The 17,599-nt window shown below is 37.0% G+C and overlaps 1 protein-coding gene across 1 annotated transcript in view; it reads left to right on the forward strand.

Moving 5' to 3' along the window:
- Window positions 1–17,599, forward strand: part of Clstn2 (calsyntenin 2) — a 573,715-nt gene that overhangs the window by 416,882 nt on the left and 139,234 nt on the right. The gene's annotated exons all lie outside the window — the stretch shown is intronic.

Genomic DNA, 17,599 nt, shown 5'->3' on the forward strand with positions numbered 1-17,599 from the left:
TAGCAAAACCCAGTCTCAAAAAGTCAATGAAATAAAAACCCAGGCAATTCATACTGAGCAACATCCCAAGCATTAAAAAAAATATATTTATTTATTTATTTGTTTAGTGACAGGATCTCTTAGCTAACTTGTCTAGGCTGGGCTTGAATTTAGGATTTTCCCAGTTCAAACTTCCAGAGTGCTGGAATTACAGGCATGCACTATTATATCTGTTTCATATCAGCATTTTACATAGTACGTTAGTCATTTTGCCTTCTTAATTTTAAATTTCAAAATAGCCTTATATGGTAGAATCTGTAGTGATTTCCATTTTATAGATGAGAAGATTGATGTTAGAGAGTAAGATGCACTTTAGCCAAGGTCACAAGAGTTGTAATTTTGGAGCAGGTCCTTGAAGCCAAGCTATTTTTATTCCAAAGTCTCTGATCCTATCTTAACCATTATGTCATGCTTCTGAATCTACCGAGCTGCAATTTCTTTGAAACACAACAAAAATTCCCTGAGTCCCAGTGTTAAAATAGGCCTTAAGATAGATTGGGAAGTCAGGGAGATGAACAAGTGCAGACTCTTATCTGGAGAGTTCTAAATAAAAAAGAGATGTGTGGACATAATTGACAGTGCAGGAAGAGAGTGCAGGGAAGAAGGGAAGCCTAGGTCTTGGTGGAGCACAGGAGGCAGTGCACATCTCACCTCATGAAGCCAGAGCAAGACTGTGTTTTGAGGCTTGCATGGGAATTCTTCTATTTGTTGGAAAGAATTATCTCATAAGTGACCAACAGAGGTAGGATGGCTTTTTCTTTTCCAGACTGGCCTCAAAATCACAGTCCTTCCCTGGCCTCCCAAGTAACTTGAATTGGAGACAGGTACCATTGGGTCCCGCAGGATGGCTCACTTTTTAGCAACAAAGACAATAGGTGTCCACAAAAACTGCTTCTTACCTTCTCAGCTGGGCAGCTTGCAAGTCTTTATGCTTCCATCCACGTTTCTATTTGCAGCTAACCTGAACAGTTCAGCTTGTTTGGGTGTGTTCTGCTCTTTCTTAATTTCCAAGTTAAAAATCACGCTCATTCATCGCCAACTGGCTTGCTGATGTTCAGCCTTTCACTAGCAATTCCAAAACAAGGCTTCTCTCTGCTTGAAGTAACTCCTTTCAAGCAGGTATAGAGTTACCAGAAAAACATGACACATTTTCTTACATTACTTCTACTCAAAGACACAAAATTAATTTTGTACTAAAAGATATTTAGAGACTTTTGTGAATTTCAAAATTTACATAGCAAAAATTAAAAGCTTCACTTTCTGAGAGATGTTACAGTTGGCATGAGCCACTGCTTGGCATAGCGATTCCTTCTCCCCCATTAGGAGGTAAGGAAATTGCAGCATGGATCTCTGATGCAGAATTCCTGTTTCCGGCCCAGAATAACACTTGGACACACACTATTCCTACAGAAGGACCCAGGGTGCATCCCCCACTGTGCAGCTGAGCCATATCTGCAGGTTCTTAAAGTCAAGCATCCAGATCGTTGCTCACACTTCACCCACAGTGGCTGAAATCTTAGAGGTTTAATGTCTTTCTTGAAATTAAACTAATGGGAGACATAGCTATAAGAAAGGGTCACAATAGGCCTGTTAAGTCATAAAACTGTAATGCTGTAAAAGTACCACAGGAAGAAATCACTGGTGATGTGAAGGCAGCAACATAAATACCTGCTCGGTTTTTAATTAACTGCCTCTAAATAATGAAAATGAGCAAATTAGGTTCACTTTTAGTTGCAAAACACCATTGTAATGTGAGTATTTCTGTTGACAAATAGCACAGCGCTTTTGATGGAGCAGTGTAAATCAGGCAGCACTCTTTCTAGCACTTTCTGGCAACCACAAATGATTTAACCTGTGTCTGCTCATCCCTGGTGAACAAGCGTCAGAGGTTATTTTTGTCCTTGACCTGTAAAAAGGGAAAGTGTAAGAAAACTTTGGGGCACAGAGGCTTCTACTTATTTCTAGATTCCTGAAACAGTTGCTATCATATTGCCAAGAAGGCACTTGTAATTAAGAGATAGACTAAAATCAGGGAAATCTGGCATTTGAGCTTATGATTTCTTTGTGGGCACTGGACAAGTTTCTTAATCTCTCCATCTTGTATCTCTTCATCTGAATGATAGAAAATTTGCTACTTACAGAAGGGTTGCTCCAAAGCCATCAGTGTAGCACTCAAGAACTATTTAATGGTGAGAGTAGGCATACCTTGCTCCTGATAATAAAAAGGAAAAAATTAAATATCCCCCTATCAGTATGATGTCAACTTTAGTTTTCTCTTACATGCCTTTTATCAGTTTGAATAAGTTCCTATCAATTGCTAGTTTACTACATTGTATCACAATGATATTAAATTTTGACAATTCTTTTTTGCACCTGCTAAAATGCTTTTTTATTTTTTCTCTTTTATCTTGTCAATATGGTGAATTATATTGATTGGATCCCTCATTTTTGATCATCATCTTTAGTAAATGTATTAAATCTGCTATATATATATTTTTTTATATTTTGGTTTTTATTTATTTATTTATCGGTACCAGGGATCGAACTCATGACCGCCTGCTTTCAAGGCAGGTGCTTATGCCACTGAGCTAAATCCCCAGCCTCAAAATCTGCTATATATATGTTTAAGAATTTATGTGTTTAAGTTCATTACAGATAGTGGTCTTAATTTTCTTTATTTTCAATTTCTATGTATGGTTTGGGTATCGGGATTATGCTAACCACTTAAGAAGAGCTTAAAATAAAGCAGCATTCCCTTCTCTTTTATTTCCTAAAAACATATTATACATGATGGGTGTTATATCCTCTTTGAATATATAGTAGAATTCAGCAATGAAAACACCTCAGCCTGGAGTTTTCTGTGTAAACGATTAAATATATATATATATATATATATATATATATACACACACACACACACATACATATACCTGTTTGCATACATATATATATTCTCACATCTCAATATATTATGTATACTATGCCATTTAAATTCTTTAATATGTGATTTAAATGTAATAAGATTGTTTTTAATATATTTGCTTTATCTTTGCTTTTTTCCTAGCATTTTGATTTTAATAACTCATCCTTTAAAACTTGCTTTTAGGGCAGTCTAATTCTCTCTAAAACAGATTTAGCTGCATCCCACAAAGTTTGATATGTGATGTTTTATATTATTGTATCTTCAGTTCCAATTGTTTTCCTTTTCAAGTCTTTTTCAAGTTTCTTAACCTATGATTTGAGGTGTGTGTTGTTTAATTCCTAACTATCTGGAGAGTCTCTATATCTTTTCTTATTAATGTTGACCTCTGGTTCATTTCCGTTATGATAAGAGAATGTAGTCTGTATATTTTCAACCTTGCGAATTGGGATTTGTTTTATGACTCAGCTTACAGTCTTTATGAACATGTGAAGTTAAAATGAATGGGGTATTCTGCAGTTGAATGTATTGTTATATCTATATCCGTATCTATGTGTGTCTGTAACAATATGATTGAAAGTACCATTTACATTATCTATAACTTTATTGATTTTTGTCTCATTCTATTACTTAGAAAATAATGGTGCTAAAACTATCCCATCATGATTGTTGAATTGTCTATTTCTCCTTTTAACTTTGCCCATTTTTGCTTTGTGTGCTTTGAGCATACAAATAAGAACTTACTTTATGCATCTTCAGATAATTCAAATACCCGAGCTATCTTGGGCATGACCTCTTGTCTTTTTCCTTAAGTGTCCTTTATTCTGGCTCTTCGTGTCAATTAAATTTGGATTGTTCTCTGGGCATTTTCAATGTTATGTTGAGAAGATTGTAGATTGCTATATTCCTTCCAAAATTGTTAGTATTTTCTTTCAATGGATCACTAATTTCGTAAACTCAAACTGCCAGCAGCCTCTTGTTTGTGGTGGCGTCCACTTGAGACCATAGCTCAAAGGACCTGTGATATGCCTCCAACCTGTAAAGTTTTGAAGTCAGCCAGAGGCTTGGATGGAGTTTAAATGAAGAATTATAGCTTCTCTCTCCCTGCCTCCCCCTCTGACTGTCTAACAATTTCACCTGCAAAGCTAAAAGGACGGCAGGCTTCTTATCAAAGTTTAACTGCCTCGGATCACAGAATTACAGCTGATCTCAGGACAAAGATCAAATCAGAAAACTCATCCATTACTATTGATATCCTGCAAATTTAAGTTTCCCTCCAGATCCTATTTTTAATCACTCTCCAGAGCCCATAGGTATTTGGGGGAAAGATGGGTAATTTTTCCAGGTTTTTGGTTCTATGAGCAAGGTCCCTATGTTAGGAATTTACTTATCCAAAAAAGATGTAGTACTTTTATACAATGGAGTACTACTCAGCTATAAAGAATGATCACATTGAGATTTTTATAAGTAAATGGATGCAACTTGAGACCATATTCATAAGTGAAATAAATCAAACTCACAAATGTAAATACGGTATTGTCTCCCTAGTATAAGAAATGGTAAGAGTAGATAAGATACAAAATCCTCAGTAAGTACTGTGAAAGGGTAAGAATCTACTCAAGGGGGTGGGGGATAATATTTCAGGGAAAAGGAGGAAAACAAGGAAGAGACAAGAAAAATGTATCTAAATTTGTATAAATACATAGGATGCCTAAGATGACTGTGCTACAAATTCTGTTAGTTCTTAGAACAAAACAGTTAACATAGAATTGGAGCAATTTTGCATGTTTGTGTCTGGTGACTGAAAAACTCTCTTGAGGATCACTGTAAAACAACCACCTTAGTTTTGCTCCTACCACCTTGTTTTGAAGGCCTGTATCGTCACTGTTTTAAGATTTTTGCTATTGTTATTTATTTGTCTTTTTTGTTTCTTGTTTTTCTAGTAATTTGTTTCATTTTGATTTGTTTTTCCCTCTAATGCAGAAAGGATAGGTATACACGTAGAGACTTATACATGCCTACAACTTCTAAACAGTTTATGAGAATTGATTGTATTATGTGTGATGATATGAACAGCTACTTTGAAGAAAAAGAAACATTATGGTATCCATTGCTGATGTCCTATCATCATGCTGTGAAATCCAGTAATGCTTCTATTCTTTGTTCAGAGTGGTTTTAGTCTGTTTTGTATTGTTTAATTTCAACATACATGAAGGTATGGACAGCTATTTTGAAGAGAACAAGAGACATTATGGCAGCCATTGTTGTTTCCTAATGTCTGATTTTGAAGGCATATAATGTTTTCATTACTCTGTTCTGATCAGTTTTATACTATTTTGTTTTGTATGTATTCATTGTGTGTGAAAAGATAGACAACTATTTAGAAGAAAACAAGAGACATTATGGTAGTCAATGTAGATCTCCTGTTGTCTTGTTTTGAAATCTGTGTCACTGACATTGTTTTCTTCTGATCTACTTTGTTTTGTTTTACCCTCTTTAAAATAATTTTTTTAAAAAAGGAATTTACTTATCTAAATCAACGAAAGAATTCCCCAGAATGTTTACTTGCTTCTAGCCCCGATTTCTTTTAAGCATGCATAGTGAATGGCATTTTGTGTGAATGTGAATTATTCTAGTTAGAAATAATGCAGTTACATTTTTGACAGAATATGATTTAATATGCAATATGTACATAGTTCATATGATTATTTTATTATTAAAAATCAATACAATGTTATTTTATTTTAGAGTAATGAAATTTTATTTATAAATATTTACCTAGTTTCAGTTCTAGTAACTGAATTATCAACTAGAATCCTATTGTCAAAGACTTCTACTTTCTCTGATAGCAAAAACCACTTCTCTGCACATATATCTGATTTTTCAAGTGACTAATATGTCACTTTAACATTAAATGTTATTAGCTTTTTAAAATATTTTGACTCCTACAATAATATCATCCAACCAACCATTAAGAAGCAAGACTAATTCAAAGCCTGACATTCAGCAGTCTGAGAAATGAAGCTAAATGTGACTCCTGTCAGAAAAGAGTCAAACAGGCTGTAATTTTAAGAAGAAGCATTACTCAAATGTTAAGAATAATGTCAAAAAATAAACATCAGTTTCAAGGTAGAATAGTTCTATGATTGTGGATTCATCCTTTTTGCTCTTTACTTATTTCTATGGGAAATTAGCCTTTAATGCAATGTACTACTAATTAAATAGAGCATCACTGTCTAGCAGACACATAATTCAAGTCACATACATGTGTATTTTCTAGTAACAAAACTGTAAAATTAAAAATTTAGTAAAATTGGTTTTAGTAAGATATTCTCTCCAAATACCCAACATTATCACTTCATGTTATCAAGTAAAATTCATGAAAATGTTCCATTTCATTACATGTTGAAACTCTAACAAATATTGTATTTTATACTTATAAGACAATGTAACCTCTAAGTTTTTATGAGAAATACTTGATTTGTCTCCATATTTTAAATAATTTATAGTTTAAAACAATTGATTCACATAGCCAAATATACTAAAAACATTTCCGGTTAGTGAATGGAATACCTATTCTTAAATTTAAATTGAAAAGATAAAAATTAAATAAAATTTAAAATCAAGTTTCTGGGCCACACTAGGCACTTGTAAAATATTCAAGAGTCACATTGTGGTTGGTAGATTTCACCCTAGAATGCAGATATAAAATATTCAACAAATATCCTTGAAGGAAAACTCTCCCTGTGTCTTTCTGAATTCCTGAAGACAGTATAGAATGAAGTAGAGGACAAAAGTAATATTATTTTAAAAGAGATAAGACAAACAAAGTCTTGAGGTAATTTCTAGCTGGTTTCAGTGCAGAGGTTCTCTGTCATCCTTTGTTTAGTCATGGAAAAAAAGTACACAGGAAGAGTCCAAAGATTGCATACCTGCTGCGTGATTCTGATTCATTCCTCATGAATCCTAAGTCTGCCCCTGCTTAAGTGGGAAGGCTACGATATTCAGTCCCAATATCATCTGAACTCACTGACACTCAGTAGCTTCAAATGTCCTTATCGCTTGATCATAGGCATAGCTTCTATTTCTATAACCCAGCTGTAATCCCCAGAAGGGCAAGGACTGAGTTACAGGATTCTGGGACCCTCAGCACCCTCAAAAACCCCCTCCCTTCATCAAGTAGATGCTTACAAACTGTTTGTTGATGGAGATTCATAAAAGGAATACAGGACCGTTACACTGGCCTGGGACTTTTCACTCCCCAGAGTGTTTCAAGATCCATTATTTTCCTAAAGGACAAATAATCCTTGAGGAAATTAGGTTCTAGGAAATTTTCCTAGAGCAGGTGTGGCTTCATGGTGGCCCAAGAGCTAAAGGCAAACAAGATTCCCTTCATTTTTTTTTTCACTGATTGATTTATTTCCATTTTGTAATTGGGTCCTGGACTATAATTTTTTTTCAAGACACAGGGTTTAAAACGTATTCACCTGACAAATGTTGCCATCACAAGTTCAGTCACTGTCTTATTCACTGTGGTTTCACAGTTTCCCTTCTCCTCATCTTTAACTCCATCTGACCAGACTTACAGGCTCCTCAGGACCAACCAGTGAAGGAGCAGGAGTGTAGGAATCAGCAAGAAAGGTGAGAGAAAACAGTGGGTCAGAAGAAAAATTTGTCTGGTCTGGTCCATTGCTAGCTAGCTTCCTCATAAAACTGTTAAGAGAAAGAAATTAGACACTTCACTGGTCACTGAACCTAGTTCCTGCCATAGCAAATTCTCAGCTTGAAAAAAAAAAAAAAAAAGGATGTTCCCATTGTAATCAAGAAGAGAAAGTTATTTCTATTAAGCAGTTGTAGAAGTGGATGTCTGCAGAGGTTCTTTTTCAAGGCTGCCAAGATGAGAAGTCAGAATTTGAGTCTATGTTTACCTGACTTTGGGCTACTGACCCATATCATCTGCAGTGTCTTAGAGCAGAAGCACTGAAATGTACCACAAAGAGGGGCATGAAATGTCCATGGAAAGGGTTTGTCTCAGTGGAGTTGATTAGCCTGAGGTCCTCCTTTTCTGCAGTCACAGGATTGCTACACAGTGGCTATGGGACAGCAAACTGAATCTGGAAATATTAAGAGGGTAGGTTAATTTGTCACCACCTCTGCTGTCACAATATCCAGAAAAGACATGTATTTCAGCTTAGCAGCACGTCCCTGCACTAAATATTTGCTCACCGTCCTCCTCTTGTCTGCAAAACAGAGCTGGTTTCTGCTTTATCTACTAAGTCCCCCAGTCTCTAGCCAGGTAGGTCAGTGTGTCTGGAGGTACAGGATGTCATCACTGTGTTCTGGAGCCACTGGGCACCATGAAGACCAAAGGACCACTTAACATTTGCTCAAGCTCTGCGTGACCTAATTAGGAGCAGCTAAGCCACAAGAATCTTTTCATATCCCCCAGCATGTATAAAAATTGTTACACTGTGTATTTATTCAACAAATATTGCCACAGAAGGAAAAATGCTTTGTCTAACTTTTTCAGAAACTTATAACTGTGCAAAGTTATTATTACAAAAAGGGGAGGATCTTGATCCCAGTCACAAAGCTTTAGGAAAAAAGACTTTTTACATAAAAGTGCATGTCTTGTTTTTCTCAATTCTAAGTAGACAGAAAGTGACAATTGCTGACATTCAATCCCTCTTTGGTTTCTAATAGGAATGAAGGTAAGGTGACGATATGTGTGCTTGCAGTTCTGAAGATAGGGCTTATTCTGGCTGTAATAATAACCTGATAGACCTTTATGCTTCCCAAAGCTGCTCTGCATTGAGTACATCATTGTAGCCTCGTGGTGCTGTCAGGATTAGACCTGATTAGTATTCCTCACTGTAATAAAAAGGAATTTGGGAACAACTCAAGACCATATAGCTGAGAGGAACCAAGATGGCACTCAAAGTAAGGCCTTCTTGACCAGGCAGCCCTCAGCACTGTGAGAGACGCTCAAGGAGATAATCCAATGAAGCTTTGTCTACTCCTAAAGATTTTAACCTGGGCTGAGTTTCAATACTCTTATTTTTTTACTATAGATTCATACGTTCAGTCCTACTTTGATATTTGGAGCATGATTACCTGTTGATGAGATGAGCGTGTGTCCCATCCCACTTTATTATACTTGATGCAATCAACAATGTCATAGAAATGGAAAGCACACCTGAAAACCATCTGTGGACCCATCCTCTGGTGCTGTGGTCATTGATACATCTGCCAACTGTGTACTAGGGAGGACAAGATGTGCAGCTGAAAGCTGTCAGTGTCCAGCTCCATCTGGAGGGACCTCTCTAATCCAGGGGAGAAGACGTCACAGGGCTATCTTTTCCCTTAAATTTGGGAGCTCAGGCCAGACCAGGAAATGGATCCAAGAAGACTAACTTCCTGCTTGTAGCGCAGAGTTACTGAAGGGTATTCTCTGGGGTCAGATGGTTCTTGATGATATAGGACTGGTCTGCTGCAGCAGGATATTTACCATCCCTATCTCTTGCCTGGTAAAGGCTATCAGCCAGCCCCAGTCCCTGAGATGAAAAAGAACAGTCAAACAAAAATATTCCCTGCATCCTACTTCTCCATGAAGCACTACTGATCCTGAATGAGAGTATGCAAAGATACAGGATGTTGTCACTGGCCAGTGTCATTTGGGAAAAATACAAGTGTGAAGTATAGCTCATAGTTAAAATTGCTTCAAGAAGCCAGAGTATTTTTGATTGACACATGTGACATACACACTCAACATATTTCATAGTGAAATGATTTCCATGTTCAACCTCTTTAGTTCTCAGACAGAAGCTGGGAGTTTGTCACAGTGTGTGACTTTATTCAATATAATGACATTGATGAGCTAATAATTCTATAGCACTTATTTCATGCCAGGTGCTAAGTGTATTGTATCTATCAATTGAGTCAATCTTCCCAATTTTATGAGATAACTATTTATCAGGAGCCCAGCCAAAAGTCCCAATTGTCTGTCTTAAGAACACAATGAGAAAAATAAAAAACAGAGACAAGTGTAGTATTGCATCAGGGTCCCTGGTTCAGACTCCCTCCACTCCCAAAGCAGCTACTATTTATTACGTGTGTACAGAGGTAGGTGGGGCTAATAAAGGATTAAAACTCATCAGAAGACTCAGACCTAAGAGGCTACAGATGATCGTACGCTAAGAAGGATCTTGTCCTGGAGTATAATCCTAGGATGACTCAAGAGGGCAGAGATGATCATATGCTTAGAAGAGTCAATGGGAAATCTCAGATGGGTTGTACCAATAATCCCAAACCTCCCTTTTATCCTATAGGGAAGTATGTAAAATTAGCTATTGTAAATTTGTGGTTCCCAACAACTATTATTACTATCATCCAGTTTACAGATGACCAAACAGGCAAAGAGTACTAAGTGACTTGCCCGAAGTCATCATAGAGCTAGGATTCCAACTCAGCCTGTTTGGCCCCACATTTTGGTGAAGATGTAGAAGCAAAGCCTCCCACTCCAGCACTGTAGTACATGGATGTAAAAGTCTACCTATATTCTTGCATTAAATGCATGGCTGCAAGATACAAAGCAGACCAGGTTGATCTAAATATAGGAGTTGTCCACACAGTAATGGTCATGCTTTGAGTATCAGGAATAGGGTAAGGCATTATAAACTTAAGATATGATTGTAAATTATAAGAATAGTAGGACCTAAGATTTTTTGGTCTCGTGATTGTTCACTCTCTTAAACATTAACCAGGACCCTCAAGAGCTTTCCTTTATGTGGGTTACCTATCAACAGTTACCACATTGCAAATTGAAACTGAGAAACACTGAAATTTATATTAATTCATTTAAAAATAAGATTAATAAACTTACTACATGTTAACATAAATAAAAAATTTTCAAACCAAGATAAAATAGTAAGAAGAAAGACACTGCTAATATTTTTGCAGTATATTTTGTCCTTGTTGTTCTGAAGTGAGACTTCCTGTGTTGCCCAGAATAACCTCTATCTTCTGGGCTCAAAGATCCCCTTCTAGGACTACAAACACAAACTACTGAACTGGGTCTTGCAGTCTCTTTAATGCCTAGTTTAACAGAAGATAATTAGAGCCTTATATCTGCTTCAACCTTCAATTTGTTGCGATGCGTTGCTTATGATAAGATATGAAGAAAATATGACCTCGACCAGCTATGTAGTTAAAGAAGGAAGTATTTTAAAAGTCTTTTCTGTTAATTATAGATACTCTCCTGTTAACTATACCAGAAGTTTCTTAAAAGCTAGATACCATAAAGAGTCTAAAGTTACATTAATGTATACACTGTATCTCAGTCCCTCTGGACTACAATAACAAAATGCCATAAACTGTGTACCTTTGGAAAACAGAACTATATTTCTCATTATTTCACTATTTTACTCTTTAGCTTTATTTATGTAAGCTTCAAAGTCCAAGATCAAAGTACTGAAAGATTTAGTGTCTATCAAAGTCCCATTTCCTCAAAGATGTACCTTTGCCTGTAACTTTTCAGGCAGAGGGGGCAAGGATCTCTCTGGAGCCTCTTCGGTAAGGCATGGTATTAATCAGCTTTCATTGCTATACCAAAATGCGTAGGAATCACAGTTTTAAAAGGAAAGGTTTGCTTGGGCTCACAGTTTCAGAGGTTTAAGTCCATAGTCACTTGCTCTGAGACTTCCTGGCTTGTGGTCATCATATGAGAAGCATGTACTGGAAGAGAGCTGCTATGCTATGATGGCATATAAATGAGGAAGGGAGAGCATGGGCCAGTATGTTTCCTCCTCCTCCTCTTTTGTTCTTTCTGGGCTTCTGCAGTATTGGATCTACTGCCCATATTCAGGGCAGGTGCCCCCACTCAGTTTGCTGCTCTGCATGCCCTTCATTTCTCAAAAGACCTCACACACACACGCATCCAGAAGTATACTTTGCTGAGCTTTTAGTCATGACCTAATCTAATCAAGTGGTCAAGCAAGAAGAGGGTTCTGCTCTCACAAACTAATCAAACCCCAGAGGACCCCACCTCCTACTACTATCACTTTGGCTTTTAGGTTTTCAACATATGAATTTGAAGAGATGTAAACATTCAGTCCACTGCACATGGTCACGTTACAAACCATTGGTGTACCTTGCACTTTGAATCTTTTATCTGTGTGTGACTGCAAAATGTTTCATTGTTCATTGCTTGTATATTAGCTCATTGTTAAGTATATCACTCAAAATTTGTCACATCACTCGGAAACTGAGGCAGAAGAGTCACAAGTTAGAACCCAAGCTGGGAAACTTAGTGATAACTTAGCAAGATCGTGTTTCCAAATAAAAAATACAAAAAAGACTGGAGATGTAGCTCAGTATGATTACCTGAGTCTAATCTCCAGTACTGAAAAAAAGTTGGCTTATTATACAATATGAAAAAATCACATTCATTATACAATATCAAAAAATCAGTATCATTAGCCATTTTATCAAGAAAGTATTAAAATATTGATAAACTGTTAAACTCACTGTGGCAGACAAAGTTTTCCAAAATCAAAAGCTCAGATTTTATCACTGGCAGCAAATACTCAGCTCCTTCTTGAAGTGGCAGGCTCACACTCGAAGTCTGTATAAATGTAATTTCCCTGTCAATCATCCTTTCAAGTCAAAAATAGCAGTCCATGAAAGAGTTTCTGGTTTATCTTACTACTAACTTAATTTAGAAAAGTGCTTTTCTGAGAGCATAATAGCATAATTTGCCACAGGAGGCAGAATATTAAAAAGACACGAACTCAAATGTTGAAATTCACAAAATTGATAGCATTACCACATCATTAAATCATTCTTAAGTGAAACTGGCTTTCTAAAACAACTAAGTACATTGTAGTGAAGAATTCAGTTAGGCGCTGCTTAGTTACTGACCCTAATTTGCCATTTCTAGTATATAATCAGCGCAAATGTTATCACAATGAAAAAAGTCAAGTCACAGTACAATGGAATGGTCATGTTGACTTTGGGAGTTCTCCTTGTAGAGAAGGTTTGACCTAAAATAATCTATTCAGTCTCTCTGAGACTATGTTTTCCCCTCTGAGAAACAGAATCAATTCAATTTTTTGTTCAAGGATTTTCAAGAGTAGAAGCAAAAATATATTCTGAAAATCAATTTAAAGACATCCCCCCAAATCTTACGTGAGGTCTGAAGAAGCAACAGCGATTCCTGCCAGTGTCTGCGGAGCTGTGATCCTGCCGAGGAGAAAGTAGACTTTCCTCACTGGGCCCATTGCTGGCCTGACATATGTGCTCACCTCCATATGTCACACTCGAGTCTGGGCACACCAGCTCACAGCCGAGAAAGCAGGCTGGAAAGCAAACCTTTGATGGTGATATCTAGAAACTTCAGGCTTGGTTCTTTTTAAAATAATTTTTAAATGTGTCATCCTCCCACACTATGTTTTGTTAGTAATAACAAATTATAGTGACAGCTCTCACAAAAGATCAAGACAGCCTGAAGTTTCAAATATTCTTCTGAGGACTCCGTTCTGTGGCCTCCGCTCCTTTTTTTCTCTCAAATTGCAGTGTTTTAAATTTTCTGCTTGATGTAGTTCTAATTAGAGAAAAATTCAAAGTTTAAATTATTAGCCTGAGTTTTATTATTTAACTTTATATTATACAATGTCCATTTTATTTTTTTATTTTAAAGAGAAAAAAACCAAAAAGTCAAGAAGCAAACAATCCAAAAAACAACAGTGATGCAAATAAAAGCATTTAAATGATATGCAAGATGACCAAAATTACAAAATTTGTATCCTGTGGTTCATGTTTGTGTATGTGTGTGTGTGTGTATATATATATATATATTCTTTTCAGTGTCAGTGCTATCCAAAACAGACTTAGCTGTTTTTATTTCACTTCTTGGCATGTACACTTTCTTCTAGCACTTTCTATCTTTCTATCTATCTGTAATAAGGGCCACAAGGAAAGAAAAGGACCAATGAAATTAATCTTTGCCTTTCTCTGCCATCGTTTTCAGCATAAGTGCTTGGCTCAAACAAGGAAGTAAGCGAAAAGTAAAGGGTACAGTAGAGTACTAAGGCTAATCATGTTTCATACAATGCTACTGTCTTCTTTCTGCATGCGGAATACTTTTGGTTCAAGTTGAAAGCAGAGCTCTTTGGGGCTGTCAGTGACTCACTCAGTTGAAGACATAATGTGTTGCCTATTCCTACTCTGAATCCTGCTGAGCTCCCACCAAGATTCTGTGTTCATGGGCTTCTAGCATGCGATGTGAAAATGGGACAGCAAGACATAGTGGGCATGCATGCCCACTGTGCTTGTCTCTTCTGCTCATGACATGCTTCCTTGTTCCAAAAGATTTCATGCCCAAATGCAAGATCGCAGATAAAATTATTGAAAATTTCAAAATAGGCAGCAGATATTAAAATCATGTCCAGAGCCCTTCAGGACAAGAGACTCATAGCTCTAGGGTTGCACACCCATGAAGTTGGCCCCACTGCCATGGCCTCAATTCCTGCCACAATGGACCCTCCCGTCTCTCGGACTCACTGTGTTCCTCCCTGCTGAGGGTGTGTGACTCTTCCCTGTAGCCTGAGTATCTCTACTTTCACTTCCTGTTTCCTTCCTACTAGACCAGAGCACTCCGAGCCCACAGTAACTCTCCATCAATGCACACACCACTCTTCATTTATGTATTTGCTGATTTCCCTCCTTCATGGAACTTCAAAAGGCTTGGAGGTCAGCTCTGGATCTAGCTTTGTTCATCATTGCTCCACCAATGCCCTCTGTGTAGTTCCTAAAATTTCCATCAGTGAAAGGGTGATTTAACAGGTGGATATTGTTGTAACAGGAATACAAGTTATAAACAAGGGTAGCATGAATTTTAGGCTTTATTCAAGGCATGCTGAATCCTGTTTCAGTCTGAGTTGGTGAAAATAAGTGAGCACAACATTGTCCTTGTTTGCTTGACTGCCTTTTTGACTAGATAAGAAACACTTGAGAATATATGATCTTTATATTTTAAGAAGCTCTAGTCATTTATCTTGGTATCTCCAGGCCTCATACAGAGCCGAGTACTAGTTGGCTCTTGAAAAATGTTAGGTCTTTTAAACTGCATAGAGCCAGATGAAAATTTGTGACCCTGAAGCCATCCCTGTGTCTCCTCTTCCTTCTCTTTTTCCTTTGCCTCCCTCCCCTTTCTCTTGTTAAAGATTGATGACTCGCAGAACTGTTTTGCCACTGATTGTATGTTTCTAACAAAAAATTTCCCTCATCTATTTTATGCTTAACTTGACTCTTTAAAGAGAAATGGTCTAATTAGCCTCATAATCATGGCAGCAGTTGGGCACTCCAAAGAATGCCCCACAACCAGTCTGAGTAGCTTGTAATATTCTCACATTGGCATGAATCTTGGAATAAAATATGAAAAAAGCATTTTGGAAGCTAATGTGTTCCAACCCAAGTAATTCAGAACAGAAATTAAAATTGATAAACAGATAAATTGATAAAACAGATAAAATCTGTTCTGTTGTCTGAAGGCAGTAGAACTAGCCTGGTCAGAACAGGCAGGACTGAAAAATCCAGTGCTCCTGAGCAACACCAGCTAACAGGAAGAAGTGTTCTTGTTAGAACCGCTCCACAACTTGCCTGTCTTCTCCATTATTCTACAACTGCATTAGAGAAATAGCCAGGAGGGGAGGTATTAAAAATGGAATGTTCATAATGAAACTGAAAATCAAAGAAATAATAATAAAACAAAAGCCTAAAGGTAAGATTAGTATTGATTGAACATCTTAGAAAACATTGGTAGCGAGAGATCAGAGCCTGCTTCCTGTGTGTAAAATGCAAGATCTTTTTTCTGAGTGAGACTTGAATTGGAATATTGAACACTCCTGGAAGCATCCCCAAGTTTCATTTAAGTTATGGAGCTGTCTAGAGATGATGTGGTACAGTGGAAAGCCCATGGTTTTAAAACTCAGCCATACCTAGATTTAATACTAACCTTAGCTTTGCGACCACTGTGTGAGTAATTAATCTTCCTTATTATGGTCCTCCACCTCCTCCTCTTTCTTGTAGTATATAACATTGTATAAACACCTGTCTTACAAGTTTGTTTTGAAGGTCAGATGAGACTACTAGAAGGAAGTACAAAGCTCACTGCCCAAAGACAAGCAATCATGGTAACCCCTCTTTTCATAGTGTCAGTTCATATAAATGTTTGGAAAACACCTGAAATGGAGTGAAGCAAGCAGGTACTTGTGTCACCTTGAGAACGAGGCCTCCTCTAGCATCTTAGGTGCCTTTCTTGCCTCTCTCTGGTCTAGGTAGTTTAGCTGGGCAGTGACAGCCCAAGGTTGAGCATCTCATTGCAGATCCTCTCTCTCCAATACCATCTCCCAGACCATCTCCCAGATAACATTGTTAAGACCCAGAAAAGCAATCTCACTCGTTTAAACCTATCAGTAAGTAAGTTACAAATCTGGAATATAAATCTGGACTCTGACTTTAAACCTCTGTTTACTCTCCCAGCAGCCTGTAGCCAATCACTATCCTGTCCATCTCACATGAAATATCCCCTCCCCTTTGCTATGAATGGTCTCTCTGGACATCTGGACATCATCTCCCCAACAAGTCTGTAGATTTCCTTTTTTTTAAATGGATGGTTCCATTGTTTTTTTTTTTTAAGAAATTAAGACAAAACAGGACATAACAGAGCAGATCAGAACAGAACAATGTAAGCAAAACAGTATTTCACCAGAAGACAACCCATAATTAACGGTAACTACCACGATGTCTCTTTCTTTGAAATAGTTGAGTATAACTTTATATATAATAGTATCAAACATAAAAATAGTATAAAAACATTCAAGAGAATGAGAATATTACAGAGTTTTCAGAATCAAATAACAGAAAATAAACAATGGCTACTATATTATGTCATTTTCCATAGGAAATTTGTTTATACTTTCACACATAATACAATCCAATAAGGTACAACATGATAGAGCCAGTGAAAACAGAAGAGCAAGAGTATGGTAGGACTTCAGAGTAAAATGATATTATATCAATACTGGCTATTATAAAGACTTGTTTCCCTCAAATTAGCTGTTCGTACCATCACAGATAATGAGAAATCAGAAAACCAGGACAAACACATTACAACTACGATCATTATAAGGTTTCAAAACAATGTAATGGGGAGTCATGATTACCCGAAACTCTTATGTACTCTTACTATTTCTTACACTAGGGGGACTATACGGTATTTATACATGTGAGTTTGATTTATTTTTGGTAGGAAAAAGACATTTCTCAAATTATCAGCACAAGGCATTTACTACAGAATTTGCTTGCAGTCAGGGTTCAAGAAATAAATATTCATCAATGCATGGGAAAAAAAGATGTTCACATGGCTTTATTATTTTAATGCACAAAAATAGTTATAATAAGCATTAACCTAGCTGAAGCAGAGAAATGCACTAATTTCACAACATGTTTAGTTCTTTGAGAAATTAGCTTTTCAAGCTCCACAGGGAATCCTGAACTTATATAGACACACTCCTACTGTTTCAAGAGAGCAAATTGCACTCTGAGTGGCTGCCCTATCACCACTGGGAAGGGGTGGATGGG

Source organism: Cavia porcellus, unplaced genomic scaffold, assembly GCF_034190915.1.
Source record: "Cavia porcellus strain 051 isolate PalLab524CR breed Dunkin Hartley unplaced genomic scaffold, mCavPor4.1 scaffold_5, whole genome shotgun sequence".
Classification (NCBI taxonomy): domain Eukaryota; kingdom Metazoa; phylum Chordata; class Mammalia; order Rodentia; family Caviidae; genus Cavia; species Cavia porcellus.